Source organism: Protopterus annectens, chromosome 4.part0 (assembly GCF_019279795.1).
Source record: "Protopterus annectens isolate FY-2018-M chromosome 4.part0, PAN1.0, whole genome shotgun sequence".
NCBI lineage: Eukaryota > Metazoa > Chordata > Ceratodontiformes > Protopteridae > Protopterus > Protopterus annectens.
The window spans coordinates 1,765,511,002-1,765,517,001 of record NC_056733.1 but is presented as its reverse complement, the minus strand read 5'-3'; the positions used below and the strand labels follow the sequence as shown (position 1 = coordinate 1,765,517,001).

The window sequence follows — 6,000 nt, the reverse complement described above, 5'->3', positions numbered from 1 at the left end:
TAACAATACACGGTACTTTGTTCCTAAATACTGACATGACTATTTTGAAAATATAAAAATTCAAATTTGAGTGCCAATAAGAAAATAAGTTGGGTTGTAATATGTAAGCGTCTGACAGATTTTGTCTGACACCTACGCTTTGAAGAAGTGGTATACATACATATGAACAGTTCTGGATACAAATTTATGCAAAGTATATGTGTTTGCACAATATCGTATCAGGCAGAAATATACAAGTCTGGTACAGAATCTGAAAAATCAACAACAGAAATATGCCTCTCCCTCTCTCTCTCTCACTCACTGTCTAGATGACATTCAGGTACGATTTTATGAAGAGAATGAAAACGGACCAATATGGGAAGCTTTTGGAAACTTTGGACCCTCAGATGTTCATAGACAGGTACTAGTAATATGAGTTTTAAATGCAGTGTACTATTGTCATTTTTTATGAAATCTCACAAATAGCATTTTCTTGTGATTATCTCTTCTTAGGTATTACATAATAAGAAATAAAGTATTTTTGGCAATGCATTTTTATAACCACCTTGGGCAAAGTAATGGAGTGGTTTATGTAGAAAAGCATTATAGTGACAGAGGTAAAGATAAGCAGCATAAGACAGTGATACAGAGATTTGCTCATCTGAATCTCATTGCTGGCTTAACAACAATGCAAAATGTATGGCTAGCGGACACAATAAAGATTGGGACTGCTTCTATGTTAGTCATTGCTCATAAAATTAGAGGCAGCAAACAATATAGTATCTCAGACCAGAACTTACAGTCAAATGAAACAAGGCAACAAAAAAATCATGGTAAACAGATAAAGATAAAATAAATAACAAGGTCACTTCAGATATTTAAGTTGGCACTGTCCTATGTTCACCTTCTTCAGCATAATCATTTGTTGTACTGGAGACAGAATCCAAAGCAAGCTACATTTCCTCACAAGCAACACAAACCTGGTACAAGAAGGTGATAAACACAATCAAACAGTACAGAGAAAATGCACATAACAGAAGGAATTGATGTCCAACCAGATATGTGTGGCCATTAAAATGTGTTTGGAATCAACTTCTGCAAAGTACAGGCTAAAACTAAAGGACTGTGGCTGGCAAAGTTTGCTGATGACTGCAAACTGGGAGCGATCATTGAACCCCCTAGCGATGTCAACATCCTGCAAGAAGGTCTTATGCAAAGTAATGACTGGTGCCAAAGGCATGGACTTCAACTTAATGCAAAAGAATACATTATCACCCCCTTTGGCAAGGATGATGTTCCTGCAAATTACCACATCAATAGCAATACCCTAAGTACACAGTCAGTGGTGAGAGTGGGCACACAGGTTGACAACAACTTTAACTTCGATCACCATGTCTCCACAGTGGTAAGAAGGGCATTTTATATTGCTCATCTCATAAGTAAGGGTATTGCCTCCAGAAAAAAGACGTTAGAACTCCCCTGTACTCTTCCCTCATCATGTTAATAAGTACAACTCTCCCTTTGGTATGTTCCTTTCCAAACACCTGTAGCAATAGGAGAGACCACAAAGGTTCCTTACAAAGAAAATTCAGGGTATTCAAGATATGTATTATGCAGACAGACTGAAATCTCTGACCTAGATTTAATGCAAATGCTGCACATTCACAAGTCAAATGGCACACAGGCCACTCACTCAAAGGACCTTAACCTGGTATGTGACATCAACAGAACTTGCTGGAAATACAGATTTGTCTCACAGATGTTGCCCCACCTTTGGAACAAGCTTCCTATTTATGTTAAACAAAGCCCCTCATTGGCACTATTTAAGTGTAATTTGGACGACTGGCTGGGTAACTGGAAATTCACCCCGGGGATTCCACCTGTGTCCCTCTTGGACCGGGGCAATAGGTGCTGATTTTAGTGTCTGCTTGAACCAGACACCCTTAGGAACACAGGCTGAATTTGGCTAGGCTTGTAAGGGCCGTGGGGCCATTAGCCTAGTAACCTCATGTGAACCTATGATCCTATGATGAGTTAAGGAACCACAGGTTCAGGATAGCATATTACAAGTAGATTAATAGGTTGGCCTTTGTTTGTGAAAAGGTGGGCACAACAGTCATTACTAATACCATCTTCTGACTACCGGTTTTATAAATAAGGTAATATTAAGGCATATGATGAGTTGCATTTTGCAGAGGAAATGATATTAAAAGAAAGGAAGAAACATTTCTTCTTTAGTAGCTTAATAAGGTGACAGCTGTTGAGTTGTAGTACTGTGTTGGTTTGAGTGTCTTCTGTATTGGAGGGGGGGGGGGGAGGAGGTGTTATGAGAGATGGGGTCCAGAATGACACTGGGTCAGTAGCACAAATCATCTGAGAAAGTGTCCAGACCACTAAATTCAGTAATGTGGTGTGGACTTTTACATCTGCAAAAAGAAAAGAGAAGGAAACATAGTCTTTGTTTGGCAACAAAACTAAATATTTATAAAGGGGGCATGAACTAAACTTATGTAAATGGCAATTAAAGTGTGACTTCGGAAAGATTGCTTGAAAGGAGACACTATGGAATATTACCTATGCTTACTACTACACAGTGCTTGGTTCTGTGGTTTGTTTCCTGGCTGTGGTGTCTTATGTATGAAACTTGCATATCCTCCCTGCAGCCATATAGGTTTTCAGTACTGTAGCTCCTGTTTCCTCTCACATCTCAATTATATTTAGACATGGAAAGTTAAGATCTAATTGCCCCTAAGTGTGTACGTGTGTGTGTGTGTGTGTGTGTGTGTGTGTGTGTGTGTGTGTGTGTGTGTGTGTGTGTGTGTGTGTGTGTGTGTGTGTGTGTGCGTGTCTGCCTGTATGTATTTGCACGGTGCATACAGGTGTGCACATATCCTGTGATGGATTGCACCCCATCTATGAATATTACTCCTAGGTGAGTGTTCCATGTGATATGATATTCACTTTTCCCATGATGGACTAGCACCCCATCTAGGATTATTGCTCTTATGAGAGTGTGCAAGTGCATACAGGTGTTCACAACAGTCATAAACATCACTGTAAAAGTTTGGATGACAGAAATGCCAAGCACTGATTTCCATGAGCTGCTCAACAATACTGTCTCACAGTTGTGATTGATGAATACTCGTGATATCCCATAATGCAGCCAATAACTCCCATCTCAGGTAAAACTGTTATATTAGTTTGTTTGTGTCTTTCGGCTTTTCCTGGTTAGGGGTCAACAAAATCTCAGTGTTTAGCAGTTTCTTGGTCTGTCAAGTCAAGCAAAGGTCACTTTTTAATAGAATCTGGTTCAAGCAATTCTGAAACAACGTAACCATTGAATGGTTTGTGGGCAGTCCAGGTAAGGCAGTCAAAGCTTCAAGCATCAGATGGCTCAAGCAATTCCCAGATTTCCTCCTATAGATATATCATGTACCCAGCATTCCCTGCTTCAATATCTATAGTTTAAATGTACAACAGTCCATTTTCCCAGAGAAATGTATTGTTCTGCTTCTGCCTGTGCACTTTCTCACTCTAGCTATGCTATTGGCTTTCCTAAGTTAAGCCAGTTCCTTTGTAACCACAACAAATTCTGACACATCATTAAGATAATAAGCAGCCATCGTCTCTTAACCAAAATTGACTCATAAAGCTGCTTTTGCAACATGTACAGTCAATGCCATCTGTGTCACTCTGAGACATGATTACCCAACTCTCCTCAGTACAGCCACCGTATCTCTTTTTTCAGCTGTTACATCAGGAATTTATTTACCAATTCTGTACCACTAACAGTCAGACTACAGCACCAATCTCTCAACAGGTTTTGCTAAGATTACAGAGACAAAACAGCTATCACCTTTGTTGGTTGTTTATATGGAAAACTATGCAAATAGTTCAGCACTAAGCTAACTGCCCTTGTGAGCCATTTGAAGCTTAGCCAATTGTCCCTTGTGAGACTCAAACCCTGCACATTGTGTTTGCAAGGCAAGCACCTTAGCCATTAAGCCACCCTCCCAACCTTTGGATAATTCATTTTATCAAGACACTCTTTCCATTTGTTTTGCCATGCAACCTTACATAATTATTTACTTACTTTGGTTGATTATGTTAGTCCCACTAGGAATGGCCTACTTTCATTATATACCTGAGATGCTATTCATACTGTTTAAAGGTAACTTGGCCAAGATGAAAATGAATTTCTGAAGATTTGAATAATAGGTGCATTTCTTGTATTTATATGTTATAGGATACAGCAGAAGTTATAATGAAAATTGTCTCTATAATGTCTGTACAGAGCATTTTATAATGGAAAGTATTATTTAATAGAAATCTGCTGTATGCCATTACACTGTATTATGCTACATTGTACAAAGATATACATCACAGATTACATTTATTTTATATCCAGTGTGCACTTTGTAGAAGACTGATGGTAAGTTCGATGATGATAAGTAATGCCTCACTCTTGATCTTCTCCAGAGGAGATTTATTAGCATTTCTGGGAGAACTGAAAGAACTCAGTGTTGCTTTGGGTAGCAGAACCAGCGGTACAGATAGCAGCATGAGAATTATGCCTGAGTATACCTCTCAAATGTCAAGACTTTAGAAGAATGATAAATTTGCTGGTTTTCTGGCAAATCCCTGAGGACTGACGTCAGAAAACAATGACAGACATTTGAGTTTCAGACTTTATACTCTTCTGAAAATTCATGTTAATGTGAAACCTGTTATTCTATCAACTTCCTAAGTTTATAGGAGTAATATTTACAAATTGTCCCTATTTTTGGGCCTTTGTCCCCTATTATTTATAGTTTTGCCCATATTTGTTCTGCTAACAGGTTAAGAAGTATGTAGACTGTAGAACTAACTAATGTTTCTGAGAATGTTGTCTTTTGGTCAATGAAATGTAGTAGTGCTGGGCTACTCTGAAGACAAGAAGACTACAAAGCCTTTTTCCTGCTGATTCATTGCACTACAGTGATTTCATCAGTTTCCTAGGACCAGGTCTGCAGTGCTCCAGCCTTTAGTGATTGCCAAAGCTTCCAAGTAATGGCTATTTGAACTTGAGTTCTAGTGAGGGATTAGAGTGCTTGATTTTCATTGGCCAGTTTCTGCTTGGTGTTGGCTGCATTTTGATTGGTTGACGTCTGCAGAGATGGCGCCTTAAAGACTTTAAATACCAGGAGGATTACTGAGTCTGACACACTGCTATACAAGAGCAGCATTGTAAGCTAGTCTTCATCTTATTAGGTATCAAATAGCCTACAATGATTAAGGCAATCTCTCAACCTTGTTCTATATGATATAAATCTCAATTGCTTTTTTTTCACAACCTTGTACTAGTATGACTGATTTTAATACTGCTTTATTTCATAGAGGCAACTCAATGCCTCTTTTTTTAGCTTATTAACCTACCTGCGTAGCCACAGTGGTGCATCTGTGGCATTGTCGCCTCACAGCAAGAGGTTCTCCCGTTCGATTCTCGGCTGGAGCGCCTTCTGTGTGGAGCTGGCATGTCTTCCCCGTGGTCAAGTGGCGTTTGAAAGACATGTGAGAATGGGCGTGCCTTCGTTTAAGATTGGGCGTCGAGCTGGCACCTAGGCACCGTAAAAATCTACTGCCAATCATTAGCGGACCTGAGTTCCGCTGTGGCAACCCCTAACTGGGAAAAGTCAAAAGAAGAACAACATTAACCTACTACCTGCACTTCACATAATACATTGCTGAAATTAGAACTTTGCTCTGCTGTAGTGTGATTGGGTTTAAATAGCCTTGCAATTCTGCACCTTCTTGGTACTGTGATATTCACTTTTGCTTTTCTGATTGTGATGATATTAAGACTCAATAATACTGCATTATTGTGCTGTGTTAATTTGGTACTGTTACTCATTTCTGGCATTGTTGTTTGTTTGTCATATTAGGTGTATAAAAACAAATGTACTTATTATCTCAGTTACTGACTGGAGTCTTTTTGAACACTGGTGTTGTTGCATTTCTGCTTGTTACTGATTGCTACAGTGT

The 6,000-nt window shown here is 39.1% G+C and overlaps 1 long non-coding RNA gene across 1 annotated transcript in view; it reads left to right on the top strand.

Annotated features, from left to right (window-relative positions):
- The first annotated feature begins 312 nt into the window (after nt 1-312).
- The window catches only part of LOC122800197, a 186,833-nt gene continuing 181,145 nt past the window's right edge, over nt 313-6,000 (top strand). Inside the window, exon 1 of the long non-coding RNA XR_006364551.1 lies at nt 313-400. This is a non-coding gene — a long non-coding RNA (uncharacterized LOC122800197). The remainder of the gene's footprint in view (nt 401-6,000) is intronic.